The sequence below is a fragment of the Schistocerca piceifrons genome, chromosome 3, assembly GCF_021461385.2.
Source record: "Schistocerca piceifrons isolate TAMUIC-IGC-003096 chromosome 3, iqSchPice1.1, whole genome shotgun sequence".
Classification (NCBI taxonomy): Eukaryota; Metazoa; Arthropoda; class Insecta; order Orthoptera; family Acrididae; genus Schistocerca; species Schistocerca piceifrons.
In genome coordinates this window covers 714,529,978-714,547,017 of record NC_060140.1, presented here as the reverse complement: position 1 = coordinate 714,547,017, position 17,040 = coordinate 714,529,978, and the positions used below count along the sequence as shown (strand labels likewise).

At 47.3% G+C, this 17,040-nt stretch overlaps 22 non-coding genes across 22 annotated transcripts; all 22 read left to right on the top strand.

Annotated features, from left to right (window-relative positions):
- The first annotated feature begins 221 nt into the window (after positions 1 to 221).
- Trnas-uga lies at positions 222 to 303 on the top strand. The gene has a single exon. It is a non-coding gene; the product is annotated as a tRNA-Ser (tRNA).
- A 599-nt stretch (positions 304 to 902) lies between these two features.
- Positions 903 to 975, top strand: Trnaf-gaa. Its single transcript has one exon. It is a non-coding gene; the product is annotated as a tRNA-Phe (tRNA).
- Positions 976 to 1,514: 539 nt separating this feature from the next.
- On the top strand, positions 1,515 to 1,587 carry Trnak-uuu. The gene has a single exon. It is a non-coding gene; the product is annotated as a tRNA-Lys (tRNA).
- Positions 1,588 to 1,725: 138 nt separating this feature from the next.
- On the top strand, positions 1,726 to 1,807 carry Trnas-cga. The gene has a single exon. It is a non-coding gene; the product is annotated as a tRNA-Ser (tRNA).
- Positions 1,808 to 2,500: 693 nt separating this feature from the next.
- Positions 2,501 to 2,582, top strand: Trnas-uga. The gene has a single exon. It is a non-coding gene; the product is annotated as a tRNA-Ser (tRNA).
- A 599-nt stretch (positions 2,583 to 3,181) lies between these two features.
- Trnaf-gaa lies at positions 3,182 to 3,254 on the top strand. Its single transcript has one exon. It is a non-coding gene; the product is annotated as a tRNA-Phe (tRNA).
- A 539-nt stretch (positions 3,255 to 3,793) lies between these two features.
- Trnak-uuu lies at positions 3,794 to 3,866 on the top strand. The gene has a single exon. It is a non-coding gene; the product is annotated as a tRNA-Lys (tRNA).
- Positions 3,867 to 4,004: 138 nt separating this feature from the next.
- On the top strand, positions 4,005 to 4,086 carry Trnas-cga. The gene has a single exon. It is a non-coding gene; the product is annotated as a tRNA-Ser (tRNA).
- A 693-nt stretch (positions 4,087 to 4,779) lies between these two features.
- On the top strand, positions 4,780 to 4,861 carry Trnas-uga. Its single transcript has one exon. It is a non-coding gene; the product is annotated as a tRNA-Ser (tRNA).
- Positions 4,862 to 5,460: 599 nt separating this feature from the next.
- On the top strand, positions 5,461 to 5,533 carry Trnaf-gaa. The gene has a single exon. It is a non-coding gene; the product is annotated as a tRNA-Phe (tRNA).
- A 539-nt stretch (positions 5,534 to 6,072) lies between these two features.
- Positions 6,073 to 6,145, top strand: Trnak-uuu. The gene has a single exon. It is a non-coding gene; the product is annotated as a tRNA-Lys (tRNA).
- Positions 6,146 to 6,283: 138 nt separating this feature from the next.
- On the top strand, positions 6,284 to 6,365 carry Trnas-cga. The gene has a single exon. It is a non-coding gene; the product is annotated as a tRNA-Ser (tRNA).
- A 693-nt stretch (positions 6,366 to 7,058) lies between these two features.
- Positions 7,059 to 7,140, top strand: Trnas-uga. Its single transcript has one exon. It is a non-coding gene; the product is annotated as a tRNA-Ser (tRNA).
- Positions 7,141 to 7,739: 599 nt separating this feature from the next.
- Positions 7,740 to 7,812, top strand: Trnaf-gaa. Its single transcript has one exon. It is a non-coding gene; the product is annotated as a tRNA-Phe (tRNA).
- A 539-nt stretch (positions 7,813 to 8,351) lies between these two features.
- Trnak-uuu lies at positions 8,352 to 8,424 on the top strand. Its single transcript has one exon. It is a non-coding gene; the product is annotated as a tRNA-Lys (tRNA).
- Positions 8,425 to 8,562: 138 nt separating this feature from the next.
- On the top strand, positions 8,563 to 8,644 carry Trnas-cga. Its single transcript has one exon. It is a non-coding gene; the product is annotated as a tRNA-Ser (tRNA).
- A 693-nt stretch (positions 8,645 to 9,337) lies between these two features.
- Trnas-uga lies at positions 9,338 to 9,419 on the top strand. Its single transcript has one exon. It is a non-coding gene; the product is annotated as a tRNA-Ser (tRNA).
- A 599-nt stretch (positions 9,420 to 10,018) lies between these two features.
- Positions 10,019 to 10,091, top strand: Trnaf-gaa. Its single transcript has one exon. It is a non-coding gene; the product is annotated as a tRNA-Phe (tRNA).
- A 539-nt stretch (positions 10,092 to 10,630) lies between these two features.
- Trnak-uuu lies at positions 10,631 to 10,703 on the top strand. The gene has a single exon. It is a non-coding gene; the product is annotated as a tRNA-Lys (tRNA).
- Positions 10,704 to 10,841: 138 nt separating this feature from the next.
- On the top strand, positions 10,842 to 10,923 carry Trnas-cga. The gene has a single exon. It is a non-coding gene; the product is annotated as a tRNA-Ser (tRNA).
- A 693-nt stretch (positions 10,924 to 11,616) lies between these two features.
- On the top strand, positions 11,617 to 11,698 carry Trnas-uga. The gene has a single exon. It is a non-coding gene; the product is annotated as a tRNA-Ser (tRNA).
- A 599-nt stretch (positions 11,699 to 12,297) lies between these two features.
- Positions 12,298 to 12,370, top strand: Trnaf-gaa. The gene has a single exon. It is a non-coding gene; the product is annotated as a tRNA-Phe (tRNA).
- Positions 12,371 to 17,040: the final 4,670 nt, after the last annotated feature.

Here is a 17,040-nt window from a genome sequence, read left to right as displayed (position 1 = left end):
TACGATAATGCTCGTGCGTGGGCCCGCATAGCTGAGTCGGTAGAGCGTTAGGTTTTCAACCAAAGGGTCCTGGGTTCAAGTCCCTGTCTGGGCGAAAATTAATACACTTTCGTAACGGCTAATGGAAACCCTACAGGAAAGAGTGAGGCCACGCCGCTTTCTGCCATCAGATTGCTTCTAAAGATGGCCGTTTCACTTGTCGGGAGTCGCTTCTGCCACCGGCAGTCGTGGCCGAGTGGTTAAGGCGTCTGACTTGAAATCAGATTCCCTCTGGGAGCGTAGGTTCGAGTCCTGCCGACTGCGAAAATTTTCTCTCTCTCAAAAGATGGACGTTCAGGTGCATCCTAGCAGTTGCGTCACTACTAAACACATGGGTCACCAGTTATTTGATCCAGGGCGCAGCGTTACAGTCGCGCCCAGAAGCCGCAGCTCATCTCCTCGTCTCACAGCCGCCCACCGGGTGTTAGTACAAGTGTCGCCTCACTGGGCAGTGCAGATGTGTCCTTTTTAGCTTGCAGACGATGACGTGTAGCAATTTACGAGCTAACGCAAGTCGAATGTTTTACCGTGTGTATCTGCTAGATACTGCCTCTCATACGGTGGAGAGGCTCACTCCTTCTTGTGTCTCGTTCTCTGCACACGAGTTGCCCCTGACATCGACATAGCACGGGTTTTCTAGCGTCAGCGCGGCGTCACGTGAAGTCAGCGAAGTGAATATTACACGAGTCGAGTCGACATGTTTGCTTGTTACGATGATGGAAGCAGAAGAAATGTGTGTGGGACTTCACTGCATCGGCTGCTCGCCTTTCAGCGTCCCTGTGTCTTATCAGACGAAGGTGACTGTGAAATTGGCAACGAGGCAGAGCTGAACGAACACATGCAAACAGCAACGTTCAATGTCAGCCGAAATAGCTCAGTTGGGAGAGCGTTAGACTGAAGATCTAAAGGTCCCTGGTTCGATCCCGGGTTTCGGCAGGTATTCGTTTTGATGCGACGCCAATGGAATTGCTCTGCGTTGGTGATAATGCAACTACAGCTGACAACAAAAATGACTCTCTGCTGTAGCAGTTCTGGTTGTCTAGTGCATGCCATAAGAGGAACTCACTAGAAAACTAACTCCCTTTGAAGGAAAAGAATCAAAAAAGCCCTACCGACTGCGTTCCTTTTTCTGTGTCAGGTGGTGAAGAACGTCTTCAACGGAACCGCGAAATGAGCGAAAACGTGGGAAACATTGCATTCGAAATGCTTGCGAATTTTCCAATTGCCCAGTGAGTGTCGACAAAACACGTCAATTCTCTGCTCCAACGTATGAGACGTAACAACTGGTGCAATTTGTTGTTGCATCGTGTGCCAGCAGTCTTCGATAGTGTGTTACGAGCTTAGCGCGATAAGTTTGCAGACAGCATTTAGGCGACGTTTTATTAGTAACGGCCCCATGCAACGATTGCACAACAGTAAAGGACATGAGTCAATGTACAGTTGTGCATCGTGGGAGGTCTCACACCGTCGTCCGAGCCCGGATAGCTCAGTCGGTAGAGCATTAGGCTTTTAACCTAAGGGTCCAGGGTTCAAGTCCCTGTCCGGGCGGAAATTTTAAAACTTTGGTAGCGATTCGTCTGGTAGCGGTGGAAACGCTACGGAAAATAATGCAGCTACGCCGTTTTCTGACACCACAGTGCTTCAAACGGTAGCATTTGCATGTGTCGGGACAACGCCGCGCTACCGGCAGTCGTGGCCGAGTGGTTAAGGCGTCTGACTCGAAATCAGATTCCCTATGGGAGCGTAGGTTCGAATCCTACCGGCTGCGTGCGATTTTGCGTAAAGAGAGGAGCAAAAATTTTCGCACACATGTGACATGCGTGGGCGAATGCGGGTGCAAACCAGTGACGCCATTCTCAACAAGACGAAAGTTTCCGTTTAAGAATACTGAGTTTCGCGACGACCGCTGCTTACTGTGGCCATCGGTTCACCTCGCACTGACGCTGGGACTGCAGAAAGCCGTCGCTGAGATCGTGAGTACACAGATGTGCTCGAAAGTGTTGGACAGAGCGAACATTCAATTCTTTTTAAGAATCGCAATTGAATCATTCGAGTGCGGCGAAGGCAGTGGTGCAGCGTTTCTTTTCTTAAGATCTCGCAGCTGCTTGGAGGTATGTCCATCGTTTTAAGACGACAGAAAACTAGCGTCAGCGGTGCGTCAGTGGGAAGTCGGTGAAGTCGCCATTGGAGCCATAAGCCAGTAATTACAACATGCGAATCACTCGCTCACCACGCAGCTGTACGATAATGCTCGTGCGTGGGCCCGCATAGCTGAGTCGGTAGAGCGTTAGGTTTTCAACCAAAGGGTCCTGGGTTCAAGTCCCTGTCTGGGCGAAAATTAATACACTTTCGTAACGGCTAATGGAAACCCTACAGGAAAGAGTGAGGCCACGCCGCTTTCTGCCATCAGATTGCTTCTAAAGATGGCCGTTTCACTTGTCGGGAGTCGCTTCTGCCACCGGCAGTCGTGGCCGAGTGGTTAAGGCGTCTGACTTGAAATCAGATTCCCTCTGGGAGCGTAGGTTCGAGTCCTGCCGACTGCGAAAATTTTCTCTCTCTCAAAAGATGGACGTTCAGGTGCATCCTAGCAGTTGCGTCACTACTAAACACATGGGTCACCAGTTATTTGATCCAGGGCGCAGCGTTACAGTCGCGCCCAGAAGCCGCAGCTCATCTCCTCGTCTCACAGCCGCCCACCGGGTGTTAGTACAAGTGTCGCCTCACTGGGCAGTGCAGATGTGTCCTTTTTAGCTTGCAGACGATGACGTGTAGCAATTTACGAGCTAACGCAAGTCGAATGTTTTACCGTGTGTATCTGCTAGATACTGCCTCTCATACGGTGGAGAGGCTCACTCCTTCTTGTGTCTCGTTCTCTGCACACGAGTTGCCCCTGACATCGACATAGCACGGGTTTTCTAGCGTCAGCGCGGCGTCACGTGAAGTCAGCGAAGTGAATATTACACGAGTCGAGTCGACATGTTTGCTTGTTACGATGATGGAAGCAGAAGAAATGTGTGTGGGACTTCACTGCATCGGCTGCTCGCCTTTCAGCGTCCCTGTGTCTTATCAGACGAAGGTGACTGTGAAATTGGCAACGAGGCAGAGCTGAACGAACACATGCAAACAGCAACGTTCAATGTCAGCCGAAATAGCTCAGTTGGGAGAGCGTTAGACTGAAGATCTAAAGGTCCCTGGTTCGATCCCGGGTTTCGGCAGGTATTCGTTTTGATGCGACGCCAATGGAATTGCTCTGCGTTGGTGATAATGCAACTACAGCTGACAACAAAAATGACTCTCTGCTGTAGCAGTTCTGGTTGTCTAGTGCATGCCATAAGAGGAACTCACTAGAAAACTAACTCCCTTTGAAGGAAAAGAATCAAAAAAGCCCTACCGACTGCGTTCCTTTTTCTGTGTCAGGTGGTGAAGAACGTCTTCAACGGAACCGCGAAATGAGCGAAAACGTGGGAAACATTGCATTCGAAATGCTTGCGAATTTTCCAATTGCCCAGTGAGTGTCGACAAAACACGTCAATTCTCTGCTCCAACGTATGAGACGTAACAACTGGTGCAATTTGTTGTTGCATCGTGTGCCAGCAGTCTTCGATAGTGTGTTACGAGCTTAGCGCGATAAGTTTGCAGACAGCATTTAGGCGACGTTTTATTAGTAACGGCCCCATGCAACGATTGCACAACAGTAAAGGACATGAGTCAATGTACAGTTGTGCATCGTGGGAGGTCTCACACCGTCGTCCGAGCCCGGATAGCTCAGTCGGTAGAGCATTAGGCTTTTAACCTAAGGGTCCAGGGTTCAAGTCCCTGTCCGGGCGGAAATTTTAAAACTTTGGTAGCGATTCGTCTGGTAGCGGTGGAAACGCTACGGAAAATAATGCAGCTACGCCGTTTTCTGACACCACAGTGCTTCAAACGGTAGCATTTGCATGTGTCGGGACAACGCCGCGCTACCGGCAGTCGTGGCCGAGTGGTTAAGGCGTCTGACTCGAAATCAGATTCCCTATGGGAGCGTAGGTTCGAATCCTACCGGCTGCGTGCGATTTTGCGTAAAGAGAGGAGCAAAAATTTTCGCACACATGTGACATGCGTGGGCGAATGCGGGTGCAAACCAGTGACGCCATTCTCAACAAGACGAAAGTTTCCGTTTAAGAATACTGAGTTTCGCGACGACCGCTGCTTACTGTGGCCATCGGTTCACCTCGCACTGACGCTGGGACTGCAGAAAGCCGTCGCTGAGATCGTGAGTACACAGATGTGCTCGAAAGTGTTGGACAGAGCGAACATTCAATTCTTTTTAAGAATCGCAATTGAATCATTCGAGTGCGGCGAAGGCAGTGGTGCAGCGTTTCTTTTCTTAAGATCTCGCAGCTGCTTGGAGGTATGTCCATCGTTTTAAGACGACAGAAAACTAGCGTCAGCGGTGCGTCAGTGGGAAGTCGGTGAAGTCGCCATTGGAGCCATAAGCCAGTAATTACAACATGCGAATCACTCGCTCACCACGCAGCTGTACGATAATGCTCGTGCGTGGGCCCGCATAGCTGAGTCGGTAGAGCGTTAGGTTTTCAACCAAAGGGTCCTGGGTTCAAGTCCCTGTCTGGGCGAAAATTAATACACTTTCGTAACGGCTAATGGAAACCCTACAGGAAAGAGTGAGGCCACGCCGCTTTCTGCCATCAGATTGCTTCTAAAGATGGCCGTTTCACTTGTCGGGAGTCGCTTCTGCCACCGGCAGTCGTGGCCGAGTGGTTAAGGCGTCTGACTTGAAATCAGATTCCCTCTGGGAGCGTAGGTTCGAGTCCTGCCGACTGCGAAAATTTTCTCTCTCTCAAAAGATGGACGTTCAGGTGCATCCTAGCAGTTGCGTCACTACTAAACACATGGGTCACCAGTTATTTGATCCAGGGCGCAGCGTTACAGTCGCGCCCAGAAGCCGCAGCTCATCTCCTCGTCTCACAGCCGCCCACCGGGTGTTAGTACAAGTGTCGCCTCACTGGGCAGTGCAGATGTGTCCTTTTTAGCTTGCAGACGATGACGTGTAGCAATTTACGAGCTAACGCAAGTCGAATGTTTTACCGTGTGTATCTGCTAGATACTGCCTCTCATACGGTGGAGAGGCTCACTCCTTCTTGTGTCTCGTTCTCTGCACACGAGTTGCCCCTGACATCGACATAGCACGGGTTTTCTAGCGTCAGCGCGGCGTCACGTGAAGTCAGCGAAGTGAATATTACACGAGTCGAGTCGACATGTTTGCTTGTTACGATGATGGAAGCAGAAGAAATGTGTGTGGGACTTCACTGCATCGGCTGCTCGCCTTTCAGCGTCCCTGTGTCTTATCAGACGAAGGTGACTGTGAAATTGGCAACGAGGCAGAGCTGAACGAACACATGCAAACAGCAACGTTCAATGTCAGCCGAAATAGCTCAGTTGGGAGAGCGTTAGACTGAAGATCTAAAGGTCCCTGGTTCGATCCCGGGTTTCGGCAGGTATTCGTTTTGATGCGACGCCAATGGAATTGCTCTGCGTTGGTGATAATGCAACTACAGCTGACAACAAAAATGACTCTCTGCTGTAGCAGTTCTGGTTGTCTAGTGCATGCCATAAGAGGAACTCACTAGAAAACTAACTCCCTTTGAAGGAAAAGAATCAAAAAAGCCCTACCGACTGCGTTCCTTTTTCTGTGTCAGGTGGTGAAGAACGTCTTCAACGGAACCGCGAAATGAGCGAAAACGTGGGAAACATTGCATTCGAAATGCTTGCGAATTTTCCAATTGCCCAGTGAGTGTCGACAAAACACGTCAATTCTCTGCTCCAACGTATGAGACGTAACAACTGGTGCAATTTGTTGTTGCATCGTGTGCCAGCAGTCTTCGATAGTGTGTTACGAGCTTAGCGCGATAAGTTTGCAGACAGCATTTAGGCGACGTTTTATTAGTAACGGCCCCATGCAACGATTGCACAACAGTAAAGGACATGAGTCAATGTACAGTTGTGCATCGTGGGAGGTCTCACACCGTCGTCCGAGCCCGGATAGCTCAGTCGGTAGAGCATTAGGCTTTTAACCTAAGGGTCCAGGGTTCAAGTCCCTGTCCGGGCGGAAATTTTAAAACTTTGGTAGCGATTCGTCTGGTAGCGGTGGAAACGCTACGGAAAATAATGCAGCTACGCCGTTTTCTGACACCACAGTGCTTCAAACGGTAGCATTTGCATGTGTCGGGACAACGCCGCGCTACCGGCAGTCGTGGCCGAGTGGTTAAGGCGTCTGACTCGAAATCAGATTCCCTATGGGAGCGTAGGTTCGAATCCTACCGGCTGCGTGCGATTTTGCGTAAAGAGAGGAGCAAAAATTTTCGCACACATGTGACATGCGTGGGCGAATGCGGGTGCAAACCAGTGACGCCATTCTCAACAAGACGAAAGTTTCCGTTTAAGAATACTGAGTTTCGCGACGACCGCTGCTTACTGTGGCCATCGGTTCACCTCGCACTGACGCTGGGACTGCAGAAAGCCGTCGCTGAGATCGTGAGTACACAGATGTGCTCGAAAGTGTTGGACAGAGCGAACATTCAATTCTTTTTAAGAATCGCAATTGAATCATTCGAGTGCGGCGAAGGCAGTGGTGCAGCGTTTCTTTTCTTAAGATCTCGCAGCTGCTTGGAGGTATGTCCATCGTTTTAAGACGACAGAAAACTAGCGTCAGCGGTGCGTCAGTGGGAAGTCGGTGAAGTCGCCATTGGAGCCATAAGCCAGTAATTACAACATGCGAATCACTCGCTCACCACGCAGCTGTACGATAATGCTCGTGCGTGGGCCCGCATAGCTGAGTCGGTAGAGCGTTAGGTTTTCAACCAAAGGGTCCTGGGTTCAAGTCCCTGTCTGGGCGAAAATTAATACACTTTCGTAACGGCTAATGGAAACCCTACAGGAAAGAGTGAGGCCACGCCGCTTTCTGCCATCAGATTGCTTCTAAAGATGGCCGTTTCACTTGTCGGGAGTCGCTTCTGCCACCGGCAGTCGTGGCCGAGTGGTTAAGGCGTCTGACTTGAAATCAGATTCCCTCTGGGAGCGTAGGTTCGAGTCCTGCCGACTGCGAAAATTTTCTCTCTCTCAAAAGATGGACGTTCAGGTGCATCCTAGCAGTTGCGTCACTACTAAACACATGGGTCACCAGTTATTTGATCCAGGGCGCAGCGTTACAGTCGCGCCCAGAAGCCGCAGCTCATCTCCTCGTCTCACAGCCGCCCACCGGGTGTTAGTACAAGTGTCGCCTCACTGGGCAGTGCAGATGTGTCCTTTTTAGCTTGCAGACGATGACGTGTAGCAATTTACGAGCTAACGCAAGTCGAATGTTTTACCGTGTGTATCTGCTAGATACTGCCTCTCATACGGTGGAGAGGCTCACTCCTTCTTGTGTCTCGTTCTCTGCACACGAGTTGCCCCTGACATCGACATAGCACGGGTTTTCTAGCGTCAGCGCGGCGTCACGTGAAGTCAGCGAAGTGAATATTACACGAGTCGAGTCGACATGTTTGCTTGTTACGATGATGGAAGCAGAAGAAATGTGTGTGGGACTTCACTGCATCGGCTGCTCGCCTTTCAGCGTCCCTGTGTCTTATCAGACGAAGGTGACTGTGAAATTGGCAACGAGGCAGAGCTGAACGAACACATGCAAACAGCAACGTTCAATGTCAGCCGAAATAGCTCAGTTGGGAGAGCGTTAGACTGAAGATCTAAAGGTCCCTGGTTCGATCCCGGGTTTCGGCAGGTATTCGTTTTGATGCGACGCCAATGGAATTGCTCTGCGTTGGTGATAATGCAACTACAGCTGACAACAAAAATGACTCTCTGCTGTAGCAGTTCTGGTTGTCTAGTGCATGCCATAAGAGGAACTCACTAGAAAACTAACTCCCTTTGAAGGAAAAGAATCAAAAAAGCCCTACCGACTGCGTTCCTTTTTCTGTGTCAGGTGGTGAAGAACGTCTTCAACGGAACCGCGAAATGAGCGAAAACGTGGGAAACATTGCATTCGAAATGCTTGCGAATTTTCCAATTGCCCAGTGAGTGTCGACAAAACACGTCAATTCTCTGCTCCAACGTATGAGACGTAACAACTGGTGCAATTTGTTGTTGCATCGTGTGCCAGCAGTCTTCGATAGTGTGTTACGAGCTTAGCGCGATAAGTTTGCAGACAGCATTTAGGCGACGTTTTATTAGTAACGGCCCCATGCAACGATTGCACAACAGTAAAGGACATGAGTCAATGTACAGTTGTGCATCGTGGGAGGTCTCACACCGTCGTCCGAGCCCGGATAGCTCAGTCGGTAGAGCATTAGGCTTTTAACCTAAGGGTCCAGGGTTCAAGTCCCTGTCCGGGCGGAAATTTTAAAACTTTGGTAGCGATTCGTCTGGTAGCGGTGGAAACGCTACGGAAAATAATGCAGCTACGCCGTTTTCTGACACCACAGTGCTTCAAACGGTAGCATTTGCATGTGTCGGGACAACGCCGCGCTACCGGCAGTCGTGGCCGAGTGGTTAAGGCGTCTGACTCGAAATCAGATTCCCTATGGGAGCGTAGGTTCGAATCCTACCGGCTGCGTGCGATTTTGCGTAAAGAGAGGAGCAAAAATTTTCGCACACATGTGACATGCGTGGGCGAATGCGGGTGCAAACCAGTGACGCCATTCTCAACAAGACGAAAGTTTCCGTTCAAGAATACTGAGTTTCGCGACGACCGCTGCTTACTGTGGCCATCGGTTCACCTCGCACTGACGCTGGGACTGCAGAAAGCCGTCGCTGAGATCGTGAGTACACAGATGTGCTCGAAAGTGTTGGACAGAGCGAACATTCAATTCTTTTTAAGAATCGCAATTGAATCATTCGAGTGCGGCGAAGGCAGTGGTGCAGCGTTTCTTTTCTTAAGATCTCGCAGCTGCTTGGAGGTATGTCCATCGTTTTAAGACGACAGAAAACTAGCGTCAGCGGTGCGTCAGTGGGAAGTCGGTGAAGTCGCCATTGGAGCCATAAGCCAGTAATTACAACATGCGAATCACTCGCTCACCACGCAGCTGTACGATAATGCTCGTGCGTGGGCCCGCATAGCTGAGTCGGTAGAGCGTTAGGTTTTCAACCAAAGGGTCCTGGGTTCAAGTCCCTGTCTGGGCGAAAATTAATACACTTTCGTAACGGCTAATGGAAACCCTACAGGAAAGAGTGAGGCCACGCCGCTTTCTGCCATCAGATTGCTTCTAAAGATGGCCGTTTCACTTGTCGGGAGTCGCTTCTGCCACCGGCAGTCGTGGCCGAGTGGTTAAGGCGTCTGACTTGAAATCAGATTCCCTCTGGGAGCGTAGGTTCGAGTCCTGCCGACTGCGAAAATTTTCTCTCTCTCAAAAGATGGACGTTCAGGTGCATCCTAGCAGTTGCGTCACTACTAAACACATGGGTCACCAGTTATTTGATCCAGGGCGCAGCGTTACAGTCGCGCCCAGAAGCCGCAGCTCATCTCCTCGTCTCACAGCCGCCCACCGGGTGTTAGTACAAGTGTCGCCTCACTGGGCAGTGCAGATGTGTCCTTTTTAGCTTGCAGACGATGACGTGTAGCAATTTACGAGCTAACGCAAGTCGAATGTTTTACCGTGTGTATCTGCTAGATACTGCCTCTCATACGGTGGAGAGGCTCACTCCTTCTTGTGTCTCGTTCTCTGCACACGAGTTGCCCCTGACATCGACATAGCACGGGTTTTCTAGCGTCAGCGCGGCGTCACGTGAAGTCAGCGAAGTGAATATTACACGAGTCGAGTCGACATGTTTGCTTGTTACGATGATGGAAGCAGAAGAAATGTGTGTGGGACTTCACTGCATCGGCTGCTCGCCTTTCAGCGTCCCTGTGTCTTATCAGACGAAGGTGACTGTGAAATTGGCAACGAGGCAGAGCTGAACGAACACATGCAAACAGCAACGTTCAATGTCAGCCGAAATAGCTCAGTTGGGAGAGCGTTAGACTGAAGATCTAAAGGTCCCTGGTTCGATCCCGGGTTTCGGCAGGTATTCGTTTTGATGCGACGCCAATGGAATTGCTCTGCGTTGGTGATAATGCAACTACAGCTGACAACAAAAATGACTCTCTGCTGTAGCAGTTCTGGTTGTCTAGTGCATGCCATAAGAGGAACTCACTAGAAAACTAACTCCCTTTGAAGGAAAAGAATCAAAAAAGCCCTACCGACTGCGTTCCTTTTTCTGTGTCAGGTGGTGAAGAACGTCTTCAACGGAACCGCGAAATGAGCGAAAACGTGGGAAACATTGCATTCGAAATGCTTGCGAATTTTCCAATTGCCCAGTGAGTGTCGACAAAACACGTCAATTCTCTGCTCCAACGTATGAGACGTAACAACTGGTGCAATTTGTTGTTGCATCGTGTGCCAGCAGTCTTCGATAGTGTGTTACGAGCTTAGCGCGATAAGTTTGCAGACAGCATTTAGGCGACGTTTTATTAGTAACGGCCCCATGCAACGATTGCACAACAGTAAAGGACATGAGTCAATGTACAGTTGTGCATCGTGGGAGGTCTCACACCGTCGTCCGAGCCCGGATAGCTCAGTCGGTAGAGCATTAGGCTTTTAACCTAAGGGTCCAGGGTTCAAGTCCCTGTCCGGGCGGAAATTTTAAAACTTTGGTAGCGATTCGTCTGGTAGCGGTGGAAACGCTACGGAAAATAATGCAGCTACGCCGTTTTCTGACACCACAGTGCTTCAAACGGTAGCATTTGCATGTGTCGGGACAACGCCGCGCTACCGGCAGTCGTGGCCGAGTGGTTAAGGCGTCTGACTCGAAATCAGATTCCCTATGGGAGCGTAGGTTCGAATCCTACCGGCTGCGTGCGATTTTGCGTAAAGAGAGGAGCAAAAATTTTCGCACACATGTGACATGCGTGGGCGAATGCGGGTGCAAACCAGTGACGCCATTCTCAACAAGACGAAAGTTTCCGTTTAAGAATACTGAGTTTCGCGACGACCGCTGCTTACTGTGGCCATCGGTTCACCTCGCACTGACGCTGGGACTGCAGAAAGCCGTCGCTGAGATCGTGAGTACACAGATGTGCTCGAAAGTGTTGGACAGAGCGAACATTCAATTCTTTTTAAGAATCGCAATTGAATCATTCGAGTGCGGCGAAGGCAGTGGTGCAGCGTTTCTTTTCTTAAGATCTCGCAGCTGCTTGGAGGTATGTCCATCGTTTTAAGACGACAGAAAACTAGCGTCAGCGGTGCGTCAGTGGGAAGTCGGTGAAGTCGCCATTGGAGCCATAAGCCAGTAATTACAACATGCGAATCACTCGCTCACCACGCAGCTGTACGATAATGCTCGTGCGTGGGCCCGCATAGCTGAGTCGGTAGAGCGTTAGGTTTTCAACCAAAGGGTCCTGGGTTCAAGTCCCTGTCTGGGCGAAAATTAATACACTTTCGTAACGGCTAATGGAAACCCTACAGGAAAGAGTGAGGCCACGCCGCTTTCTGCCATCAGATTGCTTCTAAAGATGGCCGTTTCACTTGTCGGGAGTCGCTTCTGCCACCGGCAGTCGTGGCCGAGTGGTTAAGGCGTCTGACTTGAAATCAGATTCCCTCTGGGAGCGTAGGTTCGAGTCCTGCCGACTGCGAAAATTTTCTCTCTCTCAAAAGATGGACGTTCAGGTGCATCCTAGCAGTTGCGTCACTACTAAACACATGGGTCACCAGTTATTTGATCCAGGGCGCAGCGTTACAGTCGCGCCCAGAAGCCGCAGCTCATCTCCTCGTCTCACAGCCGCCCACCGGGTGTTAGTACAAGTGTCGCCTCACTGGGCAGTGCAGATGTGTCCTTTTTAGCTTGCAGACGATGACGTGTAGCAATTTACGAGCTAACGCAAGTCGAATGTTTTACCGTGTGTATCTGCTAGATACTGCCTCTCATACGGTGGAGAGGCTCACTCCTTCTTGTGTCTCGTTCTCTGCACACGAGTTGCCCCTGACATCGACATAGCACGGGTTTTCTAGCGTCAGCGCGGCGTCACGTGAAGTCAGCGAAGTGAATATTACACGAGTCGAGTCGACATGTTTGCTTGTTACGATGATGGAAGCAGAAGAAATGTGTGTGGGACTTCACTGCATCGGCTGCTCGCCTTTCAGCGTCCCTGTGTCTTATCAGACGAAGGTGACTGTGAAATTGGCAACGAGGCAGAGCTGAACGAACACATGCAAACAGCAACGTTCAATGTCAGCCGAAATAGCTCAGTTGGGAGAGCGTTAGACTGAAGATCTAAAGGTCCCTGGTTCGATCCCGGGTTTCGGCAGGTATTCGTTTTGATGCGACGCCAATGGAATTGCTCTCCGTTGGTGATAATGCAACTACAGCTGACAACAAAAATGACTCTCTGCTGTAGCAGTTCTGGTTGTCTAGTGCATGCCATAAGAGGAACTCACTAGAAAACTAACTCCCTTTGAAGGAAAAGAATCAAAAAAGCCCTACCGACTGCGTTCCTTTTTCTGTGTCAGGTGGTGAAGAACGTCTTCAACGGAACCGCGAAATGAGCGAAAACGTGGGAAACATTGCATTCGAAATGCTTGCGAATTTTCCAATTGCCCAGTGAGTGTCGACAAAACACGTCAATTCTCTGCTCCAACGTATGAGACGTAACAACTGGTGCAATCTTTAATGTTTGCATATTGGTTACTGGAGAATAAATATCCTCAACGACTTCTTTTTGTTGAAACCCCCTGACAACTAATCTTGCTTTGTAAACACTTTCTGATTTCTTTGTGAAAACCCACTTTACATCAATGGCTTCTTTATCAACTGGTTTATCTACTAATTCCAATGTTTTGTTTTTGTTCAAACAATCAATTTCCTTATTCATCGCTTTTTCCCAATAATTTGATTCGGCACTGTTAATCGCCTCCTCAAAGCTTTCCGGACTATTTGCACTGCAAAAGTTTACATAAATAAAATTGCTGTAAACATAATCATTTAATACTTTTGGTTTTCTTTCTCTAGATGATTTCAACTCAAGTACTTTCTCTGGTTCATGATTATCAGAAAGCTTTTCATTTTTCTCAATTTCCTTCTGTTTTTCTATTAGTTCAGTTTCATTTTCTATACTTTCGTGTTCAGAATCACTAGAATATTCACTTACTGAATCATAATCTTTAAACCCAATACATTTAACACCACTTTCAACAATGTCCACATGTCGAGCAACAACTATCTTATTATTTATTAGCACTCTGTAGCCTACTTCACAATAACCCATTAAAACCCCCAAATCGGCTTTCCTATCCCATTTCGACTTCCTCAGTTGCTCAGGTACTCTTACAAAAACTCTACTCCCATACAACTTCAAATGATTAACATTAGGTCTTTTCCCCAGTAATATCTCATAAGGAGTTTTCTTTTCAATGGTGTTAGCTAAAGTTGTGTTTTTGAGGTACGCTGCTGCACAAACCACTTCAGGCCAAAATCTTGTGTCTACTCGCGCTTCGGCTAGCAGACACCGAGACATGTCCATGATGGATCTGTTATACCTTTCAGCAGTACCATTAAGCTCATGCACATAAGGTGGACAAGCATTCAATACAATTCCTTTTTGTCTCACAAATTCATAGACATTTACATTTAAATATTCCTTCCCATTGTCACATCTTATCTTTTTAACAGTTTTCCCAGTGAGATTCTCAACTTCATTAATATACTCTACAAAACAATTGTATACTTGATCTTTAGATTTTATGGTGTAAACACGAGCTGCCTTACTGTAATCATCAATGAAAGAAATAAAATATCTTTCCCCATGCATTCCAGTAGTTGAGTGAGGCCCATTTAGGTCTGTGTGAACAATTTCTAAGATTTCTTTTGCTTTGGTTCTATTATTTTTAAAAGGAACATTATGCATTTTGTTTTCGATACAGATTTTACATTTCATAAATTCTGATTCTAGTTCTGAAGGAACCCCATCTAACAATTGATGTTTACATAAAGTATTTAGATAATTGAAATTAACATGTCCCAAAATGCGGTGCCATTTTTCCTTTGTTGTCATATTATTGTCTTTACTCATAACATTAACATTAACTTCTCCTTTATTAATAGTACTACTCATTTTATACAACCGACTCTCTTTCCATGCAATCGCAATCAATCCATTAGCTTTATCAAAAATTTTAGCATTATTCCCTACCGATACAATTTTGTGATCATCTGTAATTTTGGCATTACTGATCAAGTTTTTGTCTATGTCTTTTACAAAGAAAACATCTCGCGTATTAATTGGAACCATTTGATCATAGACAGGAAAATTACTAATTACATTACCAACTTTAGTAGCTTGCAAAATTTTTCCATCAGCAATTTTTACATTTATAGGTTGTTTTAAAGTGATACTCTTAGAAAAATATTCCTCATTATTAATAACATGATCAGTACAGCCACTGTCTAATAACCAATTGATTTGAATTTGATTGTTGTTACTTGACTCTACTGTTCTATTTTGACCTATCATAGAATTAACCTCTGTTATAAAACTACTCATACCATGATCACTCTGATGGTAACCTTGCTTGCTGTGATGCCGACCGCTGCTAAAACCATGCTGCTCTCCTCGACCACGTTGCCTGCTGCCATAACCTCCACGCTGCATGTTGCCGTAATTTCCACGCTGTACATTGCTATAGCCTCCACGCTGCATATTTCCATTACCTCTGTCGCTACTTTGAAAATGTACTCCACGATGCCATGTGCCTCTGTTACTTGTTCTTCCCTGGTTACAATCACGTTTGAAGTGACCTGCTTTGCCGCATCGATAACATACTTGCTCCTGATTTCTTGAATTCAATTTTCTTTCTGTGTGAAATGCATTTGATTTTACCTCTTCATTTCCAGTTTTTGCATTCAATAATTGAATCTTACTTTTAACGTATTCAACTGTCTGGTCCTCTTCCTTCAAGACGTCCACTAAGTCCCCAATATAGCTCATTGACTCTGGTAACGTTCGCAGCATATAATTTAACTTCTCCTTTTCCGTTACTTTAGCGCCTGCAGATTTCAGCTCATTTACAGTTTTTTCAAATGCACTGAAAAATGTCCCCGTATCACTGTAATCACTTAACCTCAATTTGTCCAACTTGTTTCTGCATAATATTTGAAGGGCTGTAGACTCTTTCGAATATAATTCATCAAATTTCTTCATGATCTCGAAAGCACTTTCTCTGTCACTCACGAATTCTAGTTGCTTATTTGTGATTGCACCATAAATATAGTTGATAGCCTTCAAGTCCTCTTCATCCCACGTTTCGTTGTCTGAGCTCACTTTTGCCCTCGTAGTCACTGTATGGCATTTCTTCATTTTTAGGTACATGATTATCCGCTGCTTCCAGTTCCCATAGTCCTCGCCATCAAATACAGGAATAGTTATATCAGCCATGTCGAACTCTCTGAATAACACGCGACGGCCTCAATATAATATTTAACTTCTACTTTTCTTTTCAATAACCACGCTCTGCTACCATGTTTTGAATCACGTTCACACTTTTACTTATAAAATACTTTATTAAAATATACACATGTTCACTTTACAAAAGACACACGAAGACTATCTATTGCGCCTCATCACTCACGCATATATACACAAACATAGCTGTCACCACAATCGATACATCTCGAACATACTCGATATAACTTATTCTAGAACGATGTTCTGGAACTTTCTCATATCCGATATAAATGTATTACATAATTCCAACAGTAACAACTGGTGCAATTTGTTGCTGCATCGTGTGCCAGCAGTCTTCGATAGTGTGTTACGAGCTTAGCGCGATAAGTTTGCAGACAGCATTTAGGCGACGTTTTATTAGTAACGGCCCCATGCAACGATTGCACAACAGTAAAGGACATGAGTCAATGTATAGTTGTGCATCGTGGGAGGTTTCACAGCGTCGTGTGAGCCCGGATAGCTCAGTCGGTAGAGAATTAGGCTTTTTAACCTAAGGGTCCAGGGTTCAAGTCCCTGTGCGGGCGGAAATTTTAATACTTTGGTAGCGATTCGTCTGGTAGCGGTGGAAACGCTACGGAAAATAATGCAGCTACGCCGTTTTCTGACACCACAGTGCTTTAAACGGTAGCAGTTGCATGTGTCGGGACAACACCGCGCTACCGGCAGTCGTGGCCGAGTGTTTGCGGCGAGCGGACGTGCCCGTCGCGAGCTCCGCTAGCAGCTGTGTTTACATCGTTGGTCGCCGTGGTTTGCAGCGGCCTGGTGTCTATACTCAGCGTGTTTCTTCTCTTTTTGTAAGTTTTTAAAGGATTTATTGTGGAAAATTGTGACGTACAACCGGTCCAATACTATTCAGTTGTTGTTTGATCGCGAATTTCCGCGTCCCACGGCTTTTGAAATACATCATTGGATCAGATCGGAATTGCAAATAGACCCAGCTTTGCTTGACGGTGTTCATTTAGATTTTATCGTTAATTCAGTGTTCTTAAAAATCCTTGACAGTGAATTATGTGAGCGTTTGGTGGCTGTCAATGGCGGGGTTCGGAAATTTAAACATGCTGATGGGAATGTTAGTGACGTGCTGGTTATGGTATACGAAATGTGAAAGTTTTCCATCTGCCTTTTGAAGTGCCCTTAGATGAAATTCGCCGTGCATTAAGTTTATATGGGACTATTTTTGCTGTCACTAAAGATTATTGGTCGTCCGCGTATGTTTATCAATGTGATAGCGGCGTCCGTACTGTGCGGATGGACTTAAAGAAACACATTCCGTCCTTCGTTATCATAGGCGGCCATAGGGCTTTCATCTCCTACACCGGCCAACCTCCGACGTGTTCTCTCTGTCATTCCACTGAACATATGCGGAATTCTTGTCCCCGTCGGCGCCCTGTGCAGTTGCCCCTAGAAAACTCAGGTAGTTACGCAGGTGCCTTTCTTAGAGGTTCTCCGCCACCGGCTGACTCGTTAGTTCGTGAACC